Source organism: Caloenas nicobarica, chromosome 4, assembly GCF_036013445.1.
Source record: "Caloenas nicobarica isolate bCalNic1 chromosome 4, bCalNic1.hap1, whole genome shotgun sequence".
Classification (NCBI taxonomy): Eukaryota; Metazoa; Chordata; class Aves; order Columbiformes; family Columbidae; genus Caloenas; species Caloenas nicobarica.
The window spans coordinates 29646773-29674297 of record NC_088248.1 but is presented as its reverse complement, the minus strand read 5'-3'; positions in this window follow the sequence as shown (position 1 = coordinate 29674297).

The window sequence follows — 27525 nt, the reverse complement described above, 5'->3', positions numbered from 1 at the left end:
TTATATTTTTTTCTTTCTTTTTTTCTTTTTTTTCCCTGACCACTAGACCACCAGAGAAACTCAGTATTTGGGAAATTTTCCCAAAATGTATTGACACAATTGGCTGTTTGTCTGCCAGTGTCCGCAGCTGCTGTACTGGGAAAGGAAAGGGAGCTGGTTGGTATCCAGGGATGGTTTGTTGCAAGCTTAGAAGCAAGGCTACCTATTTTTTTCCCCTCTTCGCTTAACTCATTTATTTCTCTGAGGAGAAAAAAATCCTTTTAGGGAGATATGAAGGAGATACAATAGGGGTAGAGTAGGGATAATTCTTTTCTCAAGGTAATTCAACCCTTACTGCAAGAGATAGATCTTCATATGGGTGGATGGGAAAAGCAGCACATCTTTTCCTGCTGTTCATAGGGGAAGCCATTTCGCTATCTGATTATTTTTGCATTCAACTTTTCATGCTGGATAAAGCAGGCACTGGTTGTTTTGAGGGAGGAATTAGATCCCAGGTAGCCCCTGGGCTTTTCAAATCTGCTGTTATTCACACTAAATATCTGCACTGGTACCAAACTCTAGCCACTGTTTGTATCACACTGTCTTTCCTAGATAAAACTGGAACTTCAGAGTTCAGCCCAGAAAGCAGGAAAACGTGATTATCTGGTTCCCTTTATTTCAGTAAACTGTTTTTATACATATCGGTATATTCACATGTGTATCTCAATCTGTTGTGTACATGGGCAGTGGGCTTAGCACCTGTAGCTGGTTTCTCTTCTTGGGTGCACTCAAAGGTTTTTTTTCTCTCTTCCCTTTGAAGAAGTTTTCAGCTGTCAAAGATGCTGAAAGAGGTAACCCCCTCTGATCTTCAGTGGGCAGTGTCTGTATAATATTATCCCAGAAAAAAAAATGTCTCCTGATCTAACTCCACTAGAAGAAAATGCCACTGTGGAATTTCATATGCAATCCAGGCATCAGTAAATGTGTTTTGTCCAGTAACGGCCCATGTTCTAATCTTAGCCTTTTCTACTCCATCCTAAAGGGATCTGAGGGATGTGAAAATCACCCTGTGGAAAGCCATGCTTCTGCAGTGAGCTACATCATGGTAGGTCCTTTGCTTGTTACACAGGAAGATTCAATCCTTTCTTCTGTGCAATTTCTTTGCCAACCCATCATATATTTTTTGGTCTTACTGATTCTCAAAGCAATGAAGTACACATGACACACTTTTTCAAGCCCAGTGTTTGCAAAGACTGTGCCCCAGTCACAGGAGCTTTGTTTCTCCAGATCTCCTTCACCAAGGCAGAAGGTACTTGTACCACCGGCCTTAAGATGCCAGGACAGTCCAGTGACCAACTGCCAGCTGCCGTCAGTGTGCGCAGGCATTTGATTTGCAGGTCCTAGCAGGAAAACTAGGACTGTAGTAATTGATTTTACCGAAATAAAGCAGAATTTTTTATTTAGTGTAGCCCACTCCCAACCACCAAGCCAAGGTAGGAAATAAAAGGGGTTTAGATTGCAAGTTGAACACATTTCCTGTTCCTCCAGCATCTGATGGAATTATATTTGGTAGTGTCCACTTGGGCTCCACACCTCAGGTGTGTTTTCTCCTGCTTTTGGAAGAAGGCTCTTCTTCCATGAAAGGGAGCTAGAGAAAAGGACTTGAGGAAATGTCAGGTTTTGCATACGCTTACCAGAACACATCCTGTGTTCAGTAGCTCGTGCTCTTCTGCATCCATGTTTGAGGCAAAAGTACACATATCCTTTATTTTCGCCATTTAATCAATTAAAAATTACAGTCCTTTTAGTGAGATGAATCCTTTTGGCTGCTATATATTTTCCATCAGGCAAATTCCTTTACAGAGGAATTATATCACCCTTATTTGTAAGATTTATCTGGGATGCACTTGACGTTCCTTAACATTCAGTGTTTCCCTTTGCTGTAAAGATATTCTGTAGTGTGAGGTGCAGTGTTTCAGGGTTATCTGCGTGAGCAAAACTGGAAATGCTCCCTCCATCTCTGCCCTGTCCCGTAGCTGCCCAGGGAGCAGCCTGGAACAAAGATAATTTGGTAATTTTGTTCTGATGACTTCAGCTCCCCTTAATGACCTTTCAAATTGATTTGCTTCATTTGCTTGGGTTTTAAGAGATTATGCTTAAGTAATGCTTCACTGCATTTAATGTTTTGTTGTATTTTAATTTGCTGCATAATGACTCTCTATATTAAATAATAGTAGCCACATCTGAAATTATTAACCAGCAAAAGATGACAGATAATGCATGTTAAGTTCTCTCTGTATTTTGAGTCATTTATCTCTCAGGTAACATAAGAAAAACATTAAATCATGCTGAAGCACATTCCTCAGCTGGTGTAAATGTACAGCAGCTGAATTTCTGGCCCATTATGTTTTTTCCATAAAAGATGTCTCTGCCTTCAGAGTATTAATTATCTGTGATTCTTTTACTTTTCTTGTTTCCTGCCTTTGCAGGTGCTACTAATTCCCCCCCGCCTTTTTTTTTTTTCCAGAAATGGGAAATTTGATCTATATTAGGAAATGTGTTCTTCCTTTCTTCCGTAAAAGCTGCATTTTCATTTTTGGCATCCATATTTAAATCCCAATGCGCATACATATGTGAATGATGTGGGGTTTACTGCTGACAGTTTTAAATCAGCCGCATAGACAGTTTAACCCCTTTGTGACTCAAGCAGAAGACTGTAGGTTTTCTGCAAGAAAAGACTATGGGATGGTTTGTCAAACATTGCATAGAGGTCTCTGTCAACAAACTGTCCCTGTCTTCAAGTCCTAACCCCCAGAAATCAATTAATACAGATAATAAATGATCCACCATATCCTGCGAGTGCAGCCTGGCCAAAACTGGAGAGAGGATTAATCCTCCTGTCACTACTAGATTTTAATTGGAAGGGAATCTGTCTTTGACTTAATTTCCTCTCTTGTCTCAGCTGAAGTCAAGTAGATCAAAAGAAATGCAAATTGAAAGAGAATATTTTCGCTGTGCCTGATTTTAAGGCTGAACATGACTAATCTTTTATGCTTCTGACTTAATGTCTCTACAATTTTTCTCGCAGAAGTCTTGAAAAAACTAATATTTCCCTGTGTGACAAAAATAATTTATTTTCATCAAGAGAGGAAACATGAATGATGCTGTCACAGTATTAAAATGTATCTGCTGACTGCCTCATGTTATTAAACCCGACATCATCCTGCACATTAAAATACTGCATGTTTTATTTTGTAATGAGAAGGCAAAGCCCCAATTCCTCCAGAGCTGCAAGGTAGTGTTTCTGGGCTGCCATTATATAGCAGGGGTTATTCACAAAAAAATAAAATCAGCTGATTATCAGATTATTGGCCAATGCATTTTAATATAAAATCTTTCTTTTCCCTCTTTATTTTTTTTCCTTTTCCTTTCTTTCCTTGTTATTTTGAATTATGGCACTAGGAAAGTATTTTTCAAGTGATGATCTTGAGTTCGCCTTCTGATATCTCTTTATTTGGGAAGAAATGAATTCAGTGTTAGGTTTTATTTTTAGTGCTTGTGAAAATGAAGGATAGTTGTGCCTGCACAACAAGAAGGGTGATTTAGGTAAGTGTCTCTGAGGCAGCTGTAGTCAATTTACCTTAGACTTGCCCTGAAATTCTCTCCTGCTTTGCTGCAAACCTTCCCAAGAGAAAATATTTACTCTTGCTGAGCTGTATTGGAGAAGAGGGTGGATGTGCTGGTGTCCTACATTATGGCTGAATAAAAGATGAGCGGAAAATGCTATGTTGGTGGAACCACAAAAGGTAGGAGAAAATATTTATTTGGTATTTTTTTGTATGCGTATTCCATCCAGGAATGGACATCGGTTGTGTCATCTGGCGAATTCATATCAGATTCAGCCAAGAAATCTATAAGGATTTTTTATTCCAGGTCTCCTTATTGCTGGTTTTCCAAGAATTCCTCGTTTTCAAAGTGCACACAAGAGATTTTTCTGTGACCGCTTGTCATAGAGTATTATGACATGTTGGTGGACACGTCGGTCAAATAAATGCCCAGCACCTCTGCCCATCCATATCGGTGGAAAAAAATAAACAACCTTTTCTGCCACACTGTTGTGAGCCCTGTGGGAGGTGCAGGAAGGCCAAGCCCTGAGCTGAAACAACAGGAAAAGGTGCAAGGGCAGATGCTGTTTTTCCTACTCCAATTCCTTCTTATTTATTTATTTATTTATTTATTTCTGGGCTCCTCTTGTCGCTGAATCTTTCATGCTCTGGAGAAGAGCACTGCTGTTGTCCAGTGGCTAAAAGCAAAGCCACACAAAGGGCAAAGAGAAAGGATAATAAAACGAAGACGTCTTGCATTCCCAGCTCAATAAAAAAGCAGCAAGCAATCGCTTTGGCACAGCAGGTAGTGCCCTGGGCTGGCACAGTGCCCGTCCATGCCATCTGCTGGCTTTCAAACCTTCTTTTCCTTCCCATCCTGCAGCCAGGTGCTGCTTTTCTGCTGAAATCACTGCAGCACACAGCCCAAGTTAGCAGTTTGCTTGCATTTGACAAAAAAAAGAGGAAAGGGGCTTGTGTTACATAGGGGAAGGCTCATAGATACTTGGTATTTGTGCAGTTATAATCTCTGTTATAGTGTTTGTGAATATAACAGGATATTTCCCCAGCCATTTACAACAGGTGGAGGCAAGAGCCATATGCCATCTCACTGGAAATGTGGATATTTGGCTATTTTTGTTTACTGAATCCAACTTTAGATGGAGGGTAGTGAAAGAGCCACATTGGAATCACTGGTAGGATTAGTGGGTTGAAGGAGAACAATGAATAAAAGTATGTTGTATATATGATGAGATGCAGGACTCAGAAATGATCGGCAGTCATATAAAAGTGAGAACGAAATAGGAAATTGAGACAAAAAAATAGGCAGTAATAAAAGGCTCAGTATTTTATCCATATCAGATGGTTTCTGTTCTATCTGAACTGGCATATTTCCTAAAACAATATCATTTAAGGAAATAGCTGGTCCATCAGAACATTTTCCCTCTGCTGCATGTCATCTGCCTAGCATTTTGCTCCAATCAAAAAGGTAAAAAGCCACAAGCACAGAGCAAGGGCTAAAGGAAAAATAATCCCATGTCCTTAAACAACAATGCAGCAACTACAGGCAAAGTCATCGCAGTAAAAGAGAAATTCACTGATAAATCAAGCATTGACATTTTCAGCAGGAGTAAATATGTCCCAACTCTCAGAATTTCTTTCATGTTTTCTCAGGCCAGATCATCAGTACTTCCAATTAGTAAAAATGCAAGAATAATATCTGAGATTATTGTAAAACCATTTGATATTCCATAGCATGAGAGATTTTCAAGAAATTTTGTAAAATTAATAAATAGCAAATCTAAAAGTCTTCCACATGAACAGAATTGTGTTGCTCTAAAAATTGCAGATATAGGATCTGGTAGGAGATGTTTTGAAATATAACGTAACTCTCCACTTGGGTCAGAAAAAGCCTATTTAGGGTGGCAGCATTATGGTTTAGTTCAACTTCTGGTGGTCTGTGTTAAAGAGGAGTTTGATTTAGGAGCCCTCCTGGCTAAAAACATTGGAAAAAAACCTTGTTGGCTTTGTGCTGCTTGTGAAGTTGGGAAGCTTGGAGACATATCAAAAGCAAGGTGAACAAAAGAGGTGTTTTGCCAAGAATAGTACAAATTTTACCTGATAGTGCATTTAGCGTGCTTTGATATGAACCTGAACAAGGCAGACTTGCCAAGTTTCATCAGCACTCATCTGGAAATCAAACCACCCACATGCTTTGGAGAGTGGAAATGCCAGAACCTGAGTATCTCAGGGCTGTCAGCTCTTTTTAAAACCTCGCATCTATACTGCCACCTCTGCTCAAAAGCCCTGAGACTGTTGGAAAATACAACTCTAAATGTGGATGCTGAGCATTTAAATTAGCTTTTGGTTCTTTTTGGAAACACAGGTCTACAGCTCGTTTGGCTAAAGGTAAGGTAACCCTGCATCTCTTAAACTCTACCTACTCAGTGCAGGTAGATGGGGAAAAATGCCATGTAGCCTTGCATTGAGATATTTAATTGCATTTGACTAAAGCTGAAGTCTTTTGGCTTTTGGCTAAAAGTATGTCTTCCCAAAAAAATTTTAAAAATGTCAAAATTAATTATTTTCTTTTGCTTAAAGGTACAGTTCAATGCTTTTACATTTAAAACCATAATCTTGAGTCCAAGACATTTGTTTGAGGCTGTAAACAAAAATACAGAATAGCTGTATTACACAGGTACAGGAAAGAAACTCTCTTTTCTCCCAAAATATGCAGAAAAGCCATAGTTTCTGGTCTTGCTACAGTCAATTTATGCCAGTTTGACCTTGGCAATCTGAAGTTGTGTGCAGAGGCTTACATTGCTTTATTTTTACTAAAACCTCTGTTCAATCACTACCAAGTGTTGCAGGCTGCTCGTTTGGGGGTTACTACTTTAGGCTGTGCCCTTTTCAAGGCACCATTTTCTTTTTGAACCCACAGTGTTCTAGCATGTCTGATTTTGCTTGCCTCTTGCCTAGGCAAAACTGCTTATTGGAAAACCAGAATTTGCCATTCCCATCTGCCACAAGCTCGACCTTGGGCTGGAGAAGTAGCCGCTGGCTGCCACTCACCGAAGGAGCATGGGATTTAAGATCGACCTGCACCCCAGTACCAAGAGTTCATTTACATCTTTCTGGTAAGTATGTGCAACATGGGTACACCTGTAGCTTCTGCGTAGCTTCTATCAAGCTCCTTTTGGTGAACATCTACGGGTCTTCTGCAGAGGCTCCCTTGGGGCTGCATGTCGGGTGAATTTATCCAATAACGGTCCTGGTACATGCTGGAAATGGTCATATAGTAAAAACTGCTCAAGTTTTCTCCTAGTTGTGCTGGACACATCGCCGAGAGGTAAATGGTGTTGTGGAGAGTGTGCAGCCCAAGCAAGGTTGTGTGGGGGCTGACCTGTTCTGTTGGGATTGAATTTTAGCCTCAGAGCTAATAAAATGTAGTGGAGTGCAGGGCTCCTTTTCCTGAACTCTGGAAATCCCTCTCGACAGAGACAGGGAAGCTAGAATTGCTGCGTGCCCCTATGTACTGATACAACATCGTTTCTAACATTTAAACAACACTTTAATTTTTCTGGGGAGAAAATATCTGTAAAATTTCTGGGGAGAAAGCAAACCAAACCTTCAGAAAAGTACAGATGGAAAGCTTGCATTTATGTAAAATGGAAGCATGATGCTAATCATTGGAGAAAAACCTATGTTTTCTTGACAATTATAACAATACTAGGTAGCAGTGAATGTTTCCAAGGCAACCTGGCCGCGAGTACATTTATTTGGAGTGTGCGTGACTACCTGATTTGTCAAGCCAACGGATGGATGTCAGGAGGTGGTATGTGGAGGGGGGGGCGTGTGGATTGTATCATTTAGTCAATCTATGCTAGGGAAGCTTTTTAAAAGCAGAGTTGGGGTTTTTTGAGCACATCTGATGGCACCAGGCATCTTGCTGCTATGGGAGCTCTCCTGGCTTCTCTGGCCTTCCCACGAAGCACAGAAAGTGCTACACACAGTGTAGTCTCCCAGATGTTCTTCTTCAAGCTGTCACTCTTGTTCCCTCTGAAATATATTGTGCGAGGATCCCCACTGCTGGTCTCCAGGGAATTCACTGCCTTGTCTTTGACCTTTTATAAACTTCCAAGAGCTGGAGATGGAGTTGGTTTAGGAAAAAAAAAAAAAACAAAAAACAGAGCTGCAGAATACCTGAAACGGGTGTCAGAAAAATAAAAAAACACCTTCCAGCCACCCAAGGGAACTGAGAAAGGAGCGTGGGTCACGTTCATTGGTCCCAACTACTTTTCAGACTGTGGTAGGTGCAGCTGATGGATGAGCTTGCAGGTCTCTGCTGCCATCGCAGCTGTGCAGGTCACCAGGGGACGCAGCTGTAGGCTGAGATCTGGCTGAGTGTTTCCACTGTTCTTCAGTAGCAACCCCCTTTCCAAATTAGTTTTGCTTGTGAAAAAGGCAGGGAGGATTCCAAATTACCTTTCTCTAAATCAGAACTATTATAGTGTCGAGCTCACTGAAACTTTGCAGCTTCCCTTCAGAATTAACTAGTCACAAGAGGCGTTGAACGGAGCGTTTATTCGGGTATTTCCACTACCTGTGCAATTCCTTTCATCTCGGGCATGAAGGATCCAGCCACATTGAAACTCAGGTAACGTGGGCGGCTGCTGTGTGTGATGAATGTTCGTCACACCCTGAGCTCCCAGAACACAGCTGGAGTAAAAAATAAAGATTCTGGGATTTGGGGTTTAAATTCTTTTTCCAAACCACTGCTTTTTTTAATCGTGGATTGCAAAACGTCCTCTGTGCGTGCAAAAGCTCATGGTTTTGTGCTTCCAGCTGTGGTGCAGATATGCACCCTGCCGGCCCCATGTCCCACTCCGTGTGCCGATGTCTACCTTGCCATACAGAGGTGCTGTTCTGATAGAACAGGGGGTGATGGTTTTTAACTAAAGGAGGGGAGATTCAGGCCAGACATGAGGAAGAAACTGTTTACACTGAGGGTAGTGAGACACTGGCCCAGGTTGCCGAGGAACGTGGTGGATGCCCCATCCCTGGAGACATCCCAGGCCAGGCTGGACGGGGCTCTGAGCAGCCTGATCTGGATGAAGATGTCCCTGCTCATGGCAGGTGTTGGACTGGATGAACTTGGAAGGTCCCTTCCAACCCAAACTATTCTGTGATTCTATGATTTTGAGTTCCAGAACAAGGTGTATCAAGCTCTTGTCTCTGGAGGCAAAAATCAAACACTGTCTTGAATTGCATTTCTTTTGTACAGTATGGGACACTTGACAGAGTCATAGAAATCCTATTTGAAAAATGATAGCTGTTGATTTTCTGCTTGTTGAGAATTATTAGTGTTTTTCTAGCCTGCAAAACCAGCCGTTAAATCAGCAAAATGCTTTGGCATTAGAACCATTTGGAATGTAAAAAATACTGCTACTTCTTGTGGAGCTGCAAACATTCAGTTGTAAAGTTAAAGGAAAGTCTAAAAGGATGAATAATGATCTTAATTTGAAAGACATTTTACAAGTAAACATGCTGCAGTTGTAGCTACAAATCAGATAATTGCTGAACATTTTAAAACCCAGTAGTATGAAATTAAAAACAATAATATCAAATTTAAATGCAAACAAATAACAGGGGAATTCTAAGTAGAAAGTTCAGATTCTTCATTTTTTTTTAATGGACCATTTCTTTATCTTGGCAACCTCAAATATTGCACAGTGGTCTCTACTTAATCATACAGGTTATATTTAAATGAGCAGGTACTTTAACATAAAATGGTTTACAGTCTGTGTTCCTATTACTGTATAAGAAATGTACCCATGCAATGTAAAAAGGTCAACCACTTCAATGGAATAACTTTTTAAAATAATACAGTTTTACAGCCATACATAAATATATGAATTCTATTATGTCAAAGAATATGAAATAATATGGGTCACCATTAAGCTGTAGCTTTTGCAAGGAGGATACATTAGCTTTAAACTGAGATAAATGATCGTTGAAATATATTTATTTCTGCTTTGGGCTTTACATTTCCAAGTAAAAGGTTTTTCTTCTCCCTGCTTCCCCTCTCTGGCTATTTTTCCCCCATTTGTAAGGATTTACCTTTCCAAGTACTAATGCATCTTGTCACACTGTGTTGGAGGAAGGTACAGTTGGGAACTGGGGGCTGTGCAGGCTCCGGGGCCAGCTCTGCCATGCCGGGACAGCCCGCCTGCTCTGCCCTGTGTTTCAGGAGGTTTTAGGGAATACTGGGGAAAAGGAACTTCTCTAATGGTTGAGGAGCAAAGCTGAGGTGCAGTCGTGGTGCAGGTGGCAGCAAGGCTCTGGATGTGCCCCCCAGGTGGGATGGGACTTGTTGGGAGGAAGATGCAAGGAGACAAGGCACATGGTGGAAAACCGTTCATCAGAACTTACTGAGAAGGTAGAAAGAAGGGGAGAGAGACCACAAAATATACTGTGTTCAGGTATCTGCTCCTCCTGACTACCCATGACAAAGTGTGGCCCAGTCTAAGAATTTCCACATCCCTGGGTGGGTTCTGCAGCTTCTGGCAAATCTGGAGCAGCCCAGATATATCTGTGCTTCCGTACAGCCTCCCAGCGTGTCCCACCAGACTGTGGGATCCCAGGAACACAAATTCCCAGAGTTACACACAGTTAACTAACATTTCTAGGCCATACCTGACCTAAATTTTATGCAAGTTATTAAAAGGATGAGTTTATTTCTGAGGAATGGTGTGGTATTTGTAACAGAAGCAGGATCCTTGTTCTGAAGTAGAGCGTGTGCATCAGGACTTCACAGCCATGGAAAGAAAGTCTTATAATCCTTTAACACTTTATTTCTAAGTTGGATTTTGTTTGTGGTGGGGTTGCTCATACTTTTGATGTTAAGAACGTTCTTAAGAGTTTTGTTCAGTTCAGGTCAAAGTGCTAAGTGACAGAGCTGAGAGAATTTTTTGTAGCAAACGTCTTTGTGAGAAATGCTACAGGTCTGTCAGTACCAGAATGTTTTGTGGCCACATTCTTTTTGTTGTTTCGATGCCTTCAAATATCTGAAATTTCATCTGAGGTATTGAATTTCAATATTTTGTTAGCTGAAACATCTGAACTTTTAGCTTAAAATAGCTCCTCATGTAATTTCTTTTTCAATTGAGAAGCTTAAAAGCAAAACATTTTGCTTGTCGTTTGGTTTGGTGGTTTGAGTTTGTTTTGTTTTACTGTGAGGGAAGGGTTTATTTAGTTTGGAGGAGAGAACAAATTGGATTACTTAGTGTAAAGGTGATAACATGGTGGAGGACTACTCTGCAAATAAATAAAAGGCTGCTGCAGTGAGGAGGGCAATAAATCTGCTCTTCATGTTCATGGCAGATACAAGAAAAAGTAATGGCACTCCAATTGCAGAGGAAAAAAAAAATCAAGCTAACCATCAGGAAAACTTTCTACAGGTAAGGCTCTGACTGGAGATCTCCACCCTGTTCTTGAGGACGAACACCATCAGGGTAACAGAAAGGATGTGGTCTGCACAGGCACAGATGGGGCTGGCAGAAGCAAAATGTTCGTTTTAATCCTTCTAAGAAATTACAAATTAAGATGTGATTATAGAACTGTTAAAAAGGAATTACGACGGAGGAATTTCCAGATGGTCATGCAGAATAACTACTGAAGAGTAAACAGAAAGTTTGAGCTATTTATCCAAGTACGATTCTCTTTTCTCTTCGTTTCCAGTTGGTAAGTCCTGTTGTGTCTGCCAGCTCATTTAATAATTTCTTTTCCAGACCTGTTTTAAACATATTTCTTCAGGAAAATAGAATGTATGGGATTGTTTTGTCTAGATGGTGCTCTGGGAGATGATCCATCCCAGGGATGGAGGAAAATGTCAGCTCAGTGGGAATATTCTTGTTGCTGTCACTCCTTCGGCTCAGACCCTTAGAAACTGGTCAGAAATCAAAAACCTTGAAGAACACGGAATTTCTTGCTGCTGAGGATTGGACTGGATTGCAGTGTTACTAAGGGAGATTTCCCAAGGTATTTTACAAGAACTAGATCCACATTCCTATTGACTTTTTTGCTGGAAATTAGGTTTTTGCTACTTCTGAAAAAATCTTGCCTTTATGATCTAACTGGGTGTTCTAGTCCCGAAAGGCATGCTGCTAACACAGCATCAGGTTTCCCCAGGTTAAAAATAAAACGAGAGTGATGAAATAACACATGTAACAGCAAGGCTGAGCAGGTTCATGTTGACAACTTCACTGACAAGTCATCTTAAATATGAAATCTGTGGAAGGAATGTGTATTAGCTATTTCATTAAAATGCTGATCTTTGCTTTATAGTCTGTGAGTCCTTCCTTTCCTTCCTCATGGCTTCCAAGGCTGGTAGTGTGCTGCTAGTTAATACTGGAGAAAGTGATTTTTCCTCAATTCTTCTCCATCAGATGCTTGGACCTGCAGTCTAAGCCTAGCTTTGGAGCTGAATTCTAAGCCTAGCTTATAGGCTTTAAAGTTAACCTGAAGCATCCATGAAAGAAACTTATTGCAAATATAACAGTGGTCTCTCTGAAACTCTTCTTTATAATTTAAAAGTGGGACTATTTTTAAAATGAGGATTTAAAACAAAATATCCTTCGAAGTCATAAAATCCGCCTCTGCGAAAGAAGGCACATAGCCCAAAATATACATTGACAGAGCAATGAAATGCACTCAAGAGTCCTTCCCATGCAGAATGACTAACCTGCTAAAATCATACTTATCGGCTCATACAAGTGAGTGGATAGGGTTCAGTAAAATGCAGGATTTCTGATAAATTGCTACAATTTCCATAGAAATCATGAGGATTTTGCTACTCGGGTGATTTCTATGTATCCTTTGTGTCACTGCTGTATATTCTTCTCTTCCAGCTGTACTTGTGTGAAATATTTTACTGGCTGGAAATTGTGATTTCTTGTTTGGGTAAGGTTTCTGTAGAGAATGTCTGCTGGTGCTGATCGCATCTTGACTTAGTACAGCTCTATTATTAAATCTAGATCTTAGCCTTGCTTACATGTTAGGCCAGGGTAGAGGATACACACCTATAAAGGATAATTTTGCATTAAAATCTGATGGGGAAAAGGAAAGATGGGAGGCTGGCATTCAGTAGTAAAGTAGGAATATCCTTAATTTGCAATGAAAGCTAACATTGCCTTTATGTACAGAAGTATGTACAGTATATACCATATTATCAATATGATATACACAGTGAGCTGTCTTCAGAGGAGTGACCTGTAGAGAAACTGTGCAGTGATGAGTATTTGGTAACGGCTAAAACTCACTGAGCAGTCTAATCCAATGAAGACGTGTTAGAAATCAGCTGTGCTACAGGAGAGAGAGGTGCACAAAATTAACGATGCATTCCTTCAGTTTAATAAGTATTTATTAACAGAACAGAGAGAAGATGGTGCTGCACAAGGACCAATTTTTCATTCCTTTTGTCTTTTAATGGAAGCATAGCAACTACCTTTTCTCCTGAGTAAGAAGAGCTTTCTTTGAATGTAAGTGCTGGTCGTTGCATAATATGAAACCTACTGATGCATGTAATGGTAGCAGTGGGCCGGCTAAGCACAGTGCATGCTTCAAAATTAATCTCTGCACAGATCAGCAAGCACACACATGCTCTCCCGTGTTGACAAGACCAACGTACTTCGTTAGGAGAAGCCAAACTTGCAAAGCCTGGCAGCTGGATTTTGCAAGCTTGTCATTCCATTATTAACTCTGTAGGCCTTCAGGAAGGGCTAATGGAGGAGATGGTCCCATGGGGTCCCTTCCAGACCTGTTTGGTTTGGTTTCATGGCTCCTAACCAAGCAAGCAATAAACAAAACCATTTTCTGAAATGAGCAGAGGGAAAGGGATGTCTAATAATTACGCAAGATGTTCTATCGGCTTTGAAGCCACATTTCAAACTATCTATTTCTATCGGGTTTGAAGCTCCAGGCAGAGTTGAGCCAAGGGCAGGTGAAAGGAGGTACGAGGATGGTGTTTCTCCTGCGACCCTTAGTGTTTCTGAATGTACCTTGAGGATGAAGCGTGAGAACAGGTTTTGAGGGAGTGAGTTTGGGCAGACGGGAAAGCATCTACCAACACACCAGAGGCTAAAACCAACAGATTTTGCCAACAGGGCTCATCAAAATCTCGTTTCTTTCCAGCAAGAAAATGTGGCATTTTACGCAGCGCCCAAAACACTCAACCCAACACTGGAAAGACCAGGGATTTGAATCACGATGGCACAAAACTTCCTGGATGTCTTTGTCGCTGACTCATGCATTGTGACCCTTTAGAGAGCCAGGGCTGGAGAGTGAGGCTGAGCTCTGGCTCACAGCAAGGCCAGCATTACGTCCAGGTGGGTTTGCTGTGGGCTTTTTCCGTCGGGACATGAAAACCTCTGAGATGTGAGATCCCACAGCCTCTCTGTGCCCTCATGCAGACCTTCTGGTACATTCATCCTGGAGAAAAGGAGTCTGAGGGGACACCTTCTTGCTCTCTACAACTACCTGACAGGAGGTTGTAGCATGGAGGGTGTTGGTCTGTTCTCCCGAGTAGCAAGTGATAGGACAAGAGGAAATGGCCTCAAGTTGCACCAGGGGAGGTTTAGGTCAATTATTGGGAACAATTTCTCCTGGAAAGGGTTGTCAGGAATTGGAACAGGCTGCCCAGGGCAGTGGTGGAGTCACCATCCCTGGAGGTGTTTAACAGATGCGGAGATGAGGTTCTTAGGAGTGTGATTTAGTGCCAGAGTTAGGTTATGGTTGGACTCGATGATCTTGAGAGTCTCTTCCAACCAAAATGATTCTATGATTCTATCTTCACTCATCCCTGGCAGCTCTTCTTGAAGAGAATTTTCTTGCATCTATGGTGGTTTCAAGTAAGATCCTTTTGTGGGAGGTCTTGTTGCAATGCTTGGACTAGAGGGAAGCCACAGCAAAGCATTTCTGTTTCCCTCCCTTTGGCACTTTCCAACAAAGCAAGTGAGCCCTCAGTTCCTCTTTTAAACTAAACCCAGATGATTTTTTTATGAATTGTAGAGTATTTTCACATTTATGAGCCCAGATCAGAGTGTTCCTTGTGTCTAAAAGAATTGGATGTCATTAAAAGATCCATTTATAAGGATAAACAGAGTTGACAAATAAAGCCAGGTTGTGAAACTAAGCTGAAAAGGTATTTTTTTCTCAAGAGGCGATGACAGGTTTCAAAGCTGAGTCTCTGCTACCTGATGCCTACACTGTAATTCCTCCCCCCAAATAACCGGTTCTAAGGCACTGCCATCTTCTCCTTGTCACATTATGGGCTTTATTCAAATGAGGTGCAAAGGGAAGAATGAGCTGATACCACTGTCATTACCTGAAACAAAAACCTCCAACCTGTCCGGTACCACCAAGCAGAATTCTCTTCTGTAAATCTACTTCCAGATTTTGGGAACAAATGATAGGCAGGATGTAAAATGGAAAAATAAATTATACTCACACAAGTAAAAGATCAGTGAGGCAATGTACTGAGACATCTTTAGGGCTGATGAATCACCATTATCATTACAAAAATAACATATAATGCTTCAAATCCAGCATCGTGGTTGACTTCCTTGCTGATGAATATGTATGCGGTTTCTTTTGTTTCTTTGTGTGTCTAGCAGATGCCAAGCTAAGTTCAATAGACAAATTGCATCTCTGTGAACTGTCACAGCCTTGTCCTTGTTTTTTCTAGCAAACTGAAGTTAAATAGCAAAATGGAATAAATAAGCAGAGGTCAGAACCTCCATCTCCCTACAAGATTCAATCAACTGATAAATAATCTGTGGAAGGATTCAGTTCAGATCAAAGGAGGAATGAAAGTTAAATCTCCTTTACTTGAAATGAACAGTTTGCTTTTCTGCACTCTGAGGAGCATGAATTATTTAACCAACATGTATGTCATAATCTAATTAGTCACTTACCACTACTAAATTTCTCAATATTCCTTGTGCCTGTGCTCCTTACCTGAAGTGCAGGATGGGAGAATTATTATAAATGTATGAGTTTTATTAGCAAATAAGGCTTTTAACCAAAAAAAAAAAAAATTACAAGGAGGAAAATAAAGATGGTTAGATAATGGTATTTGTGGGCACAAAGGCTGAGGTCAACACCATTTACTACCTTTTTTCAAGTGGTGATAAATCAGTTCAATTAATTCAGTGTCTTAGCATAATGTTGTTCCAAAGCAAACTTTTATCGTAGTATTTATGGTAGGTGATTTGTGTGTGTGTGTGTGTGTTTGTGTCAGGGACCTCCAAATGTGCAGTCTTATTGATTTGCTTTGCAAGCTTTCTGTAGAAGAGAGAATCGATGGTGTCCTGTCACCCAAACAGCTCTGAAGTAGAATTTATAGATTTGAGGAAATGGCTTAATTGCTGGAATGATGCTTGCATCTAAGCCCGACCACTTCAGATTGCATGGCTACTGTACATTATCTAAAGTATCCAGGCATAAAATATATAACCATATATAAAAGTAACTGGAAAATAATATGAGCACTTCTGGAATGTCACCAGTCTCTTGGGGTCTTACACCAATGCTCACATAATGTTCCAGTCTCTGAAGTTTCTGCCTCATTGTATCTTCAATGGCCTTGGGTCTCTTGACATTTTTGGGGGGTACAAGGCTTCCCACAACTAACTTGGGCTGTTAAAAAGCAGAATTTAAAAATGTGAGTCATTTAAAAACCATGCCATGATTTTTCTCCTGCTTCAGTACTACCTGTTTCTGCCCATTTTCATGTGGAAAGCCTTCAACTTGCATGTGAAGAATGTGGGATTTGGTAGCGATTCAAAGGGCTAAACACATAGAATCACAGAATCTTTCTGAGAAGAATTTAGCTTGGCAAAGGAATACGTTGGTAAATATCGTGTGCCTACTTTGATATGTAGAAACCCACACCAAAGTTGATTCTCCCCCATCAGCTTGACTGTTCCAGTGTCTCTTTTTTCAACATAGGCAGTTACACATTGATACAATTCCTGCTGGTCATTGTGGCTACTTAGGTCTGGTCATGCAACCCCAAATGTATCATGCAGATGAGTGAGCAATACCAGGTATCACATATTAATACATCCTTTGTTGAGCGTTGACACCTGTTGAGCGTTATAACACCTGTTGCTAAAAATCAGCTGTGCATTAATGGATGGAGTTTCTATTTAAAACAACAAGCATGGTCTGGACCTGAGATACGCTGTGACCAGGTTGCCTAGGCAACAAAATTCCTTAAATTGGGAGGGTCCGTAACAGATGTTTTGATAGCCTTAATTTGGAGGCAAGGTTTCTAAAAATCTTAATTGACTCCTTTCAAATGTATATTTTATCTGGTGGTAATACTATGTTTCAAGTATCAACTAGTACAGCTTCAGCTACTGTATCTCTGCTGCAAATTATAGCTATAAAGCATATAAAATAGAGACAAAGGTTAAAGGGTAACTGATTCCACAGTTTGGCAAGTGTTTAGATGGTTGTGCCTTGTTAGCTATTACTATTACTGAACATTTATTTTTTTCATACATATCTTTTGCAAGGTGTCAAAAAGTACCTTCTTCGGTTTGACTGCTTGTGGGCAATCAGCTACCAAAATGCTTGACCTTGTTTTTATAAAGTTCTGTATTTTCTCTAATTGTGGCTCTCCACAGAATTCAGCGCCAGCAGGGTGGTTCTTTCTAATTCTGGAAATGGGGCTGAACCCTTTTGTCAAGGTATCACAGGCAGTTTTGTCTTGTCCCGCTCTGCTTTTTTGGATAAGGGAAATTTGAGAGCACAAGACTCCCTATGAGGCCATGGGACTGCACCGCACAATTCCTTGAGAGAGAAGGTTGGGAGTTGCCTTCCCAAAGACAGGTAGAGTAGAAAATATCTCTCCCTGAACAAGGATTTTTTTTTTCATTTTGTGTCTCCTCACTGCTCACCTGGATTAAACTGATCTGCGTTTAATGCAGATGTAGGACTGGGAATCAATAGTATATAAGCAGCTGGTGCTGTCTGGATTTCTTGGTCTCTTTCTGGTTTAAGGGAAGGGATGTATGGTTTTGTGAATCTTTGGGAAGGAAGCATTTGGTGTGCGACTTCTCTGAATAGCAGAAAACTCATGCAGATGATGGCGATATTCATCTTCTTTGCCTTCCCCTCCAAAACCGAATTTATTGCCTCTCCCAAATTGATACTGATGTCACTAGTGTAGACTGACATTTCTCAGCACTTTGTTTCCTGAGCAGATATTTTTGCTTTTCCATTTCTAAAAACCTCTGGGAGCTGTATTTTGAATACAACACATGGAAAGAGTCATGTGCGTTTATGTCTTCATAAAATAGAAATAAAACTAGTTTGACACTGAATTGAGGAAATCTGGTGAAAATGACCTGTCGAATGTCGCCAAATGCAGACAATGAAACATTTTCTGCTGAACTGAGCCTGGCTCATCCTCTTTGGACCGCACACCCATGTGCTTTCTTCTCCAGAGGGCAAGATCTTTCTCCCTCTCATTAGGCTCCCCTGAAAATTCAGACCATGTTGTTTGTTATTTTCTATTGACAGGCTTTAGCCTTTTAAAGTGCAGTCTTGCTGTATGATTATGAAAGCTCTACTGAGCACTGTGATTCTGTATTTTTATTCTTGATTGCCCATCAATTTTTTGCATCTGAAAATCTCAATCACTTAGACAAAGGATGTCAGATGCAACTCGAAGAAAGGGGCATGATAGCAGGTCTGTTAGTAGGATTTCTCAGTGACTCGAAACAAGAGGTTTTGCTCCTCAGCTTGCTTTCATGTGCAGCTTTGGACACTTATTGTGAGGGGTCCAGCCTAGACAGATGTGTGTCCTGTCTTGTTCTTCATTTCATGAAACTCTTGTGCGTACAATGAAATCCGTGGATTTCCTACTGCAAATATACATAATGGTGTAAAAAGGACAGAAAATAAAAATGGCAATACTGGGTTGTATTAATAACTCTTCTGGGTCATCTGCTTCACCCAGTATCCCCCATAGCAGGCAAAAGTCAATGTGTAGGGAAGAGTATACCATACATAGTTGCCCCAAATGTTTTTGTATCCTTTGAGACTTGGAGGCTTCCAAACCAAAACCAGTTCCTTTGGTTTGTTTTTGTGAATCCACTTTCTTTTAGTTTTAGATGGTGCTCCCTAAGCTCTCAGAAGAGAGAATGAACAACCAGCCCCTATGAATCCACTCCGTGCTACTAAGGACACAAAAGTAAGAAAAACTCTGTTTCGGGTTAGTGCAAAATAAACACAAAATACAAATTTTTAGTCAACTACAATCTTTTAGAGCAAACTTTCCCCGTTTTTTTGTTTTGTTTCGGTTTTTTTTTTATTATTTGTTTGGGTTTTGACTGAGGTCTTAACACATTTTAAGATGGGGATAAACTTCTGGAAAGAAGTCACTTGGCATTGAATGGAAGAAGTACTTGTTTAGAAACAAACAAAACCCAGTGCACCAACCTTAGATGTCTAGATCATTACCATCTTGTATCTCGTTTCTTCTCCAGCCCCTCACTGGCATGACAAAACTGGAGGTAAACTGGAAGGTTCTAAAAAATACTGTAATATTACCAGATCACCATTTTTTTCCCCAAAGCATTCTTTGAAAGAAAAAAAAAAAGTTGCAGGTGAGCACAAGGAGGACTACAGATCTTCTGCTATCAGCAAAAAACAGCCTTAGACTTAGCTCTGTGCTGGAATTGCTGAAATCCTCTTCAACTGAAGGCAGCGACAGCACAGTCCTTTAGGAGAAAAAACAAGCAAGCTGAACCCAATCTGTGGGGCATGTATTAAATCAGGGAGCCAGAATTCATGCGTATGGTGCTTAAGTCAGTAAAATCTGCTTGTGGGAAATATATTTGGGAGCAAAAGTACCTAGGATTTCTTAGAATCATTTGACTTTGCTTCATTCTTCAAGTTAAATTTGGAATAGCTTAACATTTCTCTAGAATGTGGTAGTATTAGAATCTAAAAACTGAATTAGAATGTGGTAATATTAGAATCTAAAAAGTGGAGAATGGCAAGAAAACTAGAAATGTAGGTAGGAAGGGTATGTAAGTGCCTTACTCCCAGAAAATACCTTCTCTTCCTTCGTATCTCTAGGAGACCAAGGCAATTCTTGGGAATTTTAAAGAAAGGTGCCTACAGGCTCGTGGGCTGCAGTGGTCCCAGCACAACATGAAAAGGAAGCAAGAAGGTTGTAAAGATCCTTGAAGTGAGGTGAAGAACCCGGTTTTTTGAATCTGTGCTGGAATCACCTGAATGATCTGTGAAGTCGCCTGCAGAATGGCTTAGAAATCATTTCCTGTGGTAAATATTTAGCCCGTAGGAATTGCTTGCAGGAAGGGAACCACTTCAGAAACTTGGTGGTCAAGATAAAGTTAGGCCTGACTTACTAGAAGGAGGTCTTTGAACCAAGGGAAGTGGCTGTGGTTCGAGCAGGTAAATCAGATCAAATGCTCCTTGAGAGAACTGGGCTGGAAAGCCTAACTCAAAGCAGCAGATCTGAGAATGTTTACAGTGTTGAGCTGTTTGCTGAAGAGGCAAACTCAATTCTTGCATTTCCAGATGTTTGTTCTGCATTTCTCAAAGCTGTCTGAATCATCTGAGGGCTAAGGTCTCTGCATCCTGCTCAGCAGGACAGGGGACAGGGTTTTCCAACCTCTCCTGGCCCTGGTGGCATCTGTCCTCTTTCTTTGTAATCATTTTTGCTTTCTTTCTCTGTTTCTATGTCAACTTTTGACAACGTCCCCTCTATTATGCAGTTTGGCATAATAGAAAAAAAACCAAAAACCAACCCGTTAAATTTTCAACAGGGTCAGGTGTCAGAGCTTTTTAGAATGAAAATGAAGATTTGGCTTGTATTGCTCATCTTGGCAAAAGACAGGTTAGAACAAGGCTTTTGCTTCTCATCTCACTTTAATAAGAAGAATCCAGAGCTGCCCAACCGCCCTCTCCCCTTGCTCACTATCAGCACCTCAGTCCTGCACAGAACAATGCAACAGCAAAAGTCAGTATCCACAGGGCAGGTGTTACACTCCTCTGTTCCTCAGCAATTACCACAATATGCATGGTGAGCCACCCAGACAGTCACTGCATGGGTATGAATGACAATATTTAGCAAAGATCTTGTAAAAGTTGCTGGCATGGTGGTTGGTTCTTCTTTGTCACCTTAAGATAAGCTGCAGACGCCAGATACTCTTGAAGAGCTGGACTCCTCGGTATAGGACTAAAATATTCATGGGGGTCTTCCAGAAAACTGACTCTCAGTATTTTTGCCTCTCTAGAAAGAGTTGCTGACATTGTATGTGTAGTCAGGAAAGAATGAAAGAAACCACTCCTCTACAACAAGCATGTGAATGAAATAAATAGGACTTGGAGACGAGAACTTAACTGGAGTTGGGAGAGGAACGAGTACCAGCTGGTTTTAAAACTTCACATACATCAGATGCGGACCAGCTGTTGCAGAAGATATCACGGTTATCACTGATACACTTGTTTTTGTCTTCTGCCCTAGAAAATCGTGTGCTAAGCGAATGTAGTGGAGAGGATGGGCCATGAAGATACCTTAAAACAAGGAGCTTCCCTCAGATGAGTGGAGGAACAAGCACGAGTTATTCACGTGCTGTTCATCAGCCTCAGAGCACCAAGAGGTGACTGATGGACTGAGATCTCAACCGTGCCTCCCCAGGGCTGGGAGTTATGCCCACACCTGGGACATTCCCAGCAGGAGATGGCAACACGTGTCCCCAACCAACCCCACTGTGAAGCAGAGGGGCTGCACTGGCATAACCATCTCCTTTGCACTTGCGTGGGCCAGGATGATGGTGTTTGGAAGGAAACAGCAATACGGCAGGTGTTATTTGGAAGCAATCCCTCCCCTCCTTTGCTTTGAGGAAAGCAGAGCAGCTGTCAGGAGGAATATCCCTGCTCCATATGACTGCTCCATGTAAATATAGCACCGTAAACAAAGACCTGCCTGGAATTAATCCCAGGGTGACTCAAAATATGTGGGCATGTTTTTGTTGGCTCTTCTGCCACTGAGCACAGCACTTGTTCCAGTCATAGCTGATAGGTATTTCCATTAATGTGTGCACAAGCAACTCAAATAGTTGCTGTTAGCAGAGCAGACCAGGTCAGTGCCCAGCCGGGCTGTTTTTCTCTCACAGGGAAGCAGTGTTTGCCACAGGTCTAGAAGCTGCGAAGATGTTGTTTGCTGTGGTTCTGATCTGGGCAATCACATGCCACAGTCGCAGGGTTGGAGGCCATCCTGCTTCCTTAACTAGCCAGTCCTCAGGGGTGGCTGCTCTTTCATCCATCATTTTTTCCCCCAAAGAGCTCATGGGAAGGGAAATGAGGAATAGAGATCCATTCATCTATTTCAGAGAACTTCATTTTCATTTATATTTTGCGTGAAAGCTTTTGATTTTTTTTTTCAAAAAACCTCCTTTCTCCTTCCCTTTTGAAATCACAACCATATGCCACTGCTTCTAGAGAAAGTTTGCATTTAAAAAAATTGCAGTGCTTTAAAATTAACTTTGTATTCAGATGACCCCTTCCTTAATCAGGAACTCTTGAATCTTTGTGAACTAAAGAGAACTCAAGGGTATTGGCATGTGCATTTCTCCAAAATTGTCCCACAGGGCAGATTTGGAAGCATTTATGAGCTGTTTTGATAAGCCGTCTGCTGAACTACTTTATAACTCTGGGTTCCAAAATACTTCCTTGACTCTGCCCCGAGTCACTTCAAAAATGGAATTTAGCACTCATTAGGAGAAAGTACTCCTACCAATAATGTAACTCTTTTGAGAATATGACTCCATGTCTTTGGCTGGAAGCCCCTCTAGAAAGAGCAGAGCAGCTCTCATTTTACACCCAAAAGAGAACTTCCCTGCCAGCAGCTGATGAGAGAAGGCTCATTATTTTAAGCTAGTATAATTAAGTAAAGAAGTCTTGCTGCAGTTGGTTTGGCCCATAGAGAGCTACCATGAAGACAGGGTGATGTATGTGTTTGACAGAATGGCTATTTAGCTGCTTCTTGAAGTTGAAACACTGGTCCTAAACATGTTTGAAAGAAGTCTGACTGACTACAGCCCAAGTGGCAGGAGGACTGAAAAGTCCTTTTGGGCATTCCACCTAAAAATGTTATTTTCTCCCCTATAAAATTTTCCCTAAATTCAAGTATTAGTTGTCTGAGGTCCTCCAAGCCAAGTATGGGAGCAGCTAACCCTAAACTTCTCATTTTCAGTCTGACAGGCTGTGCCTATGTCCACTGCTCCATCTGCTCAGCCCTCTTAGGAAGCTGATGTTCATCTTCAGGCTCCAGTGGATGATTTTTGTTGTTCCAAGATAAAAACCTGGCACAGTAGCAGTCACTGGGCTGCCAAACAAAAATAGAATTCAAAAATGTTGGCAATTTCTCTAATAACCAACAGGCTGCTTTGAAACACTCTCAATGCTTTCTTCTCAAATTAACTAGAGAAAACATTTTTATATGCAGAATCTTTAAGAGGTTTTCCTGACTCAGAGTTTAAAAGTTGTCCTTTGTATGCAGAAAGCTGGAGAGAGCTCCTGAGAAAGCAGTCTAGAAAAATTCTCAGTTTGGTGCTTTTATTATATCCAAAATAAGCATTATGCAGGTGAAGGCTTTTTGATTCGTTTTCCTTGGTTTTGTTGCAGTTTTCTTATAGTTCATCTGCACTCTACAAGAAAATTCCTTCAGCCTCAAATTCTGCTTCAGTTCATTGGGCACTACCTGCTGCTAATCCTGGTAATTTGACCATGGCATGAAGAAGCTCAGTTTGATTCATGTGGGGTTTTTGGTCAGATCAATTTTAATTTCTGGGCTGTTGGGGACTCAGTGTATCAAATACAGCAGATTCGCTCTCACCCTGCTTTAGGGGAAAGGTTTAAATTAAATGTTTTCTAGCCTAAGCCAGCGATACCGAAGCTCCTCCAACCACATCACCCAGACTTTAGACTTCTTAGAAAAAAAGAGGGATGTATACACAACCCAGACTTGAACACATGCTTTTGAAGAGATCTTTGTAAGTTGAAAGTCAGGCTTTTGAACGGCATCCTAGTTTCATCAGGCCCTGCTCAATTTCCCTATGAGTTTCTCTCACCCCACTAACAGTGTCTTCATCAGCAGAGAGGCTGCAGCACTAATTGGCCATTAAAGTTTGTGCAGGTGCGTTACTGGGAAGTACTTATTGGCTATCTAAGTGACTATTAGCTACTAGTCTGTTTTCTAAGCGCTGAATACGGCGGGACTGGCTATCTTAGCTCAAACGATTTTAAAAGAAAAAGAGCAGCTAGCATTCAGAAAAGGAATTTAGTGATATTTTTATTTATTTATTATTACAATTACTTGTTTAGCCAGGTGATAACTCTTTCCCATTAAGTTATGTGCCTACCTGCTACAGATTTCATTTTTGACATCTCTAATTAAAGAAGCTCTTGTATCTGCCAAGTACTACTTTTAACCTGTTTTTACCTACTCCTTTTTACCTATTCAAGGACCATTGATTTCTGTAATGGTTTTCTGAAAGACACAAAAGTGTAGTTCTCACTTCTGAAGTTGCAGAGATAGCTTAATGATAACAAATTATACTTTACCAGATTGCATATGGGAAACATTTGGACTTAATTGAATCACTTGTTTCTTCCAACTCAAGTATCATTTGCAAATACGTTTAATTATATCTACACAGGCTTATACACACTTCAGTTTGTACATAAATATATTCATTATCAGGTCATTCTGATTATATTTACCAGTAGAAGGGAAACAGGGTTTCTCTTGCTTGGACTCTGAGACACCCTTGAATTTGCACTACTTGGGTTCCTTATTTTCTTCCTTCCTATACTGGGGTCATGGCCATAAGCCAAGTGTTGCATCTTTGCCTCCTCGTATACATACATGATAGCGGAAAATAATTAAAGCAAAATTAGGCACCAAGTGGTTATCAATATCTATGGGGTAGACTGAGCTACTTGTTCTCGTGCGATATTTATGGAAGAAATTTTTTAAAAACATCAAACTGGTGTTAATTATTATCTTAATTACCCAGGCTGGAACGTCTTCCTCCATAGGAGTCAGATGTTAACAGCCCTAGTCACTAGATTTTTTTCTTCTTTTGTTCAGTTTATTAGCAGTTATTCTTAAACATCTGTTCACCAGATTGTTTGTGTTTGTTATTTCTTGGTTCCATTTCTCGCCTATAAAAAGAAGTTTATACTTTAAAGTTGCAGTTGCTACATTTAGGCATCATTTTTTACCATCTTTTTTCCTTTACGGGAAAGTTTTAACCCATGACTTCTGTGTCCCATAGCATCAGCCTCAGGAAGCATGAAATGCAACATTTAATCCTCAGTTATTAAACAGGTATGATTATCCTGTACTATTTTATTGGGTTTGCCTGGGATAGAGTTAATTTTTTTTCATAGTAGCTCATGTGGGGCTGTGTTTGGGATTTGTGCTGGAAACACTGTTGATAACACAGGGATGTTTTAGTTATTGCTGAGCAGTGCCGGCACAGAGTCAAAAGACTTTTCTGCTCCTCACATCACCCACCAGCGAGTGGGCTGGGGATGCACAAGGAGCTGGGAGGGGACAAAGCCAGGACAGCTGATCCCAGCTGACCCAAGGCATATTCCATACCATATAACATCACGCTCAGCAATAAACTCTGGAGGATTTTTATCCTGTCAATTCCCTCCTCCGTCCCACTGCACGAGAACAGTAAGCAAGCGGCTATGTGGGGCTGAGTTGCTGGCCTGGGTAAAGCTATAACCATTTTCTTTCGACATTACTTCTGCTCTGGAAAAATCAACATTTTACTACTCATTATTCTCCCCTCGGAGACTTCTGTACTGACACACAGTTCCTTGAAAGAACATAACTGGAGTCAGTAGCTCCAGCACTCAGTTCACCTGCATTTTTAAGCCATCATCTTATAGAGGATCAGCCTGTACCAGGACCAGGGAGCCCCACCAAGGCCATGAAGGTCCTTGGGTTTGGAGCCTTTTCCCAGCAGCTGGTGGGGATTTGTGCAATCACTTTTTAACACCCTCTGTTCCTGAAGTATGAACTCCTTAGCAGTGTCCTAATTTGCTTCATGATTTGGACAGCCCCTTCTTGTTCCTTTTGGTTTATAGTAGGTTTTGGGTGGTGGTTTTTACTTGATTGTAAGCACCATAGTTTAATATTGAGTGTGTGTTGAATAATCTGTTTACAAGTATTTAAATAATCATGAACTGGTAGTTTACAAATATTGCCTGATTCTTAAGCATTTAATACTTAGTTAATAAGTAGGACATTTATTGTGCAACATGACAACTGCTGCCCCTCAGCACGGTCCCTGCCCCGGGTCCCCAGGCTGGGGGTGGCAGTTCGGCCATTGGCCCCACACATACCACAACTGCCTCACAGAAGCACTGGTGGCCAGTGGCCATGTTGGTGGCAGCCAGTTCCTCAGCCCAAACAAAGCTGACAGAAACATCCACTGCCATCCTTTGTGATGGCCTCAAACCCACCGGCAGCAGGAGAAAACCTGCGTTCCTCCAGCAGCTTCCATGCTGGGAACCTAACGGCTCTTCTAGCCAACGTTTCCTAAAGAAGATCTTCCAGGGAACAGGCCGGGCTGCCATCCCCTGCCCTCAAGGAGCGGGAACATGGGAAGAGCACAGCCCTGTGAGGAGGCTATGTACTGGGGACAGATAATTTAAGAGCTTTGCAGGTGATGTAGGAGGCTGTTATCAGGTTGCAGCTGTGCAGGCTTCTGTGGTGCTGCCTGCACCCCAAAACTTGGCTCTCCTGCCTCTGATTTCTTTATAGACTGTGAAGACTTCCCTCCACCAAGGACAGGCCACAGACTTGGTGACCACTGTCGTGCACAACTTGTGTGCCAGACCCATGGGTGTGTGGGGACTGGATGGTCATGTTTCTGGTGGAATGAAGAAGTGAAGCACTCCAGGAAGGAAGAGGCACCTTTTTTTAACTTGTTGACTCTGTTTTGTTGGTTTGGTTTTGTTTTTGTTTTGGTTCGTTTTGGTTTTTTGGTTGGTTGGGGTTTTTGTGGTGGTGGTGGTGGTGGTGTTTGGGTTTTTTTGTTTGTTTTGTTTTTTTGTTGGTTGGTTGTTTTTTTATTTCCTGCCGATAAAAAGCTGTTACATGGAGCAGCATGGCTGCTGGTGGCATGGCCTGTAAAACTCACGGGGTGGGGAAGACACGGGCAACTTGCTTTAGTGAAACTGTTCTTCTGACCTCAGGTGAGTTAGGCAGACAAAGTAATGGAAATTAGCTTTGAGTTGTTCTTTCCAGTGGTCCAGGAGGCCAATTCTGCTTTCGAGAACTACTTCTGCAATTCCTAATGTGGAAAGTCTTGTTATGGGAGCAGCTGGGACTTTTGGTATCCTTGGCTAAGTTGCGGAGGTTTGCGTGGTGCAGCCAGGGCCTGAAGTGATGATGAGAGTGTGGGATTTCAATCCCTCAGCAGGGGAAGGGCTTTTATGAGCATGCAGTGCTCACTTCTGGTAGCCCGTTGCTGGCACTGTTCACTGTCCCAGAACCTTGTCTGAGGAGAAGGTAACAGCACATTTCTTCAAAAAGTCGCCTGTGACCTGTATTTTTTTCCCCTTCTACTGAGACAGTGCAATAGTGTGGCTACTGAAGATTTAGAGCAGTGAGGCTTTCGAAGACACAACCTGTGCACAGACCAAAAGCCCTATCAGTGATTTCACAATTAAGATATGACATGTGTTTGAGATGACACAAGCACAGAGCTTTTGACAGCAGCAAAGCTCACATTTTGATTCTTAAGATGAAATCCCTTTAGCTTTCAAATGGCTGGTGTAACTTGCACTGGAGAATTTGACATCTAGCAAAGGCTCT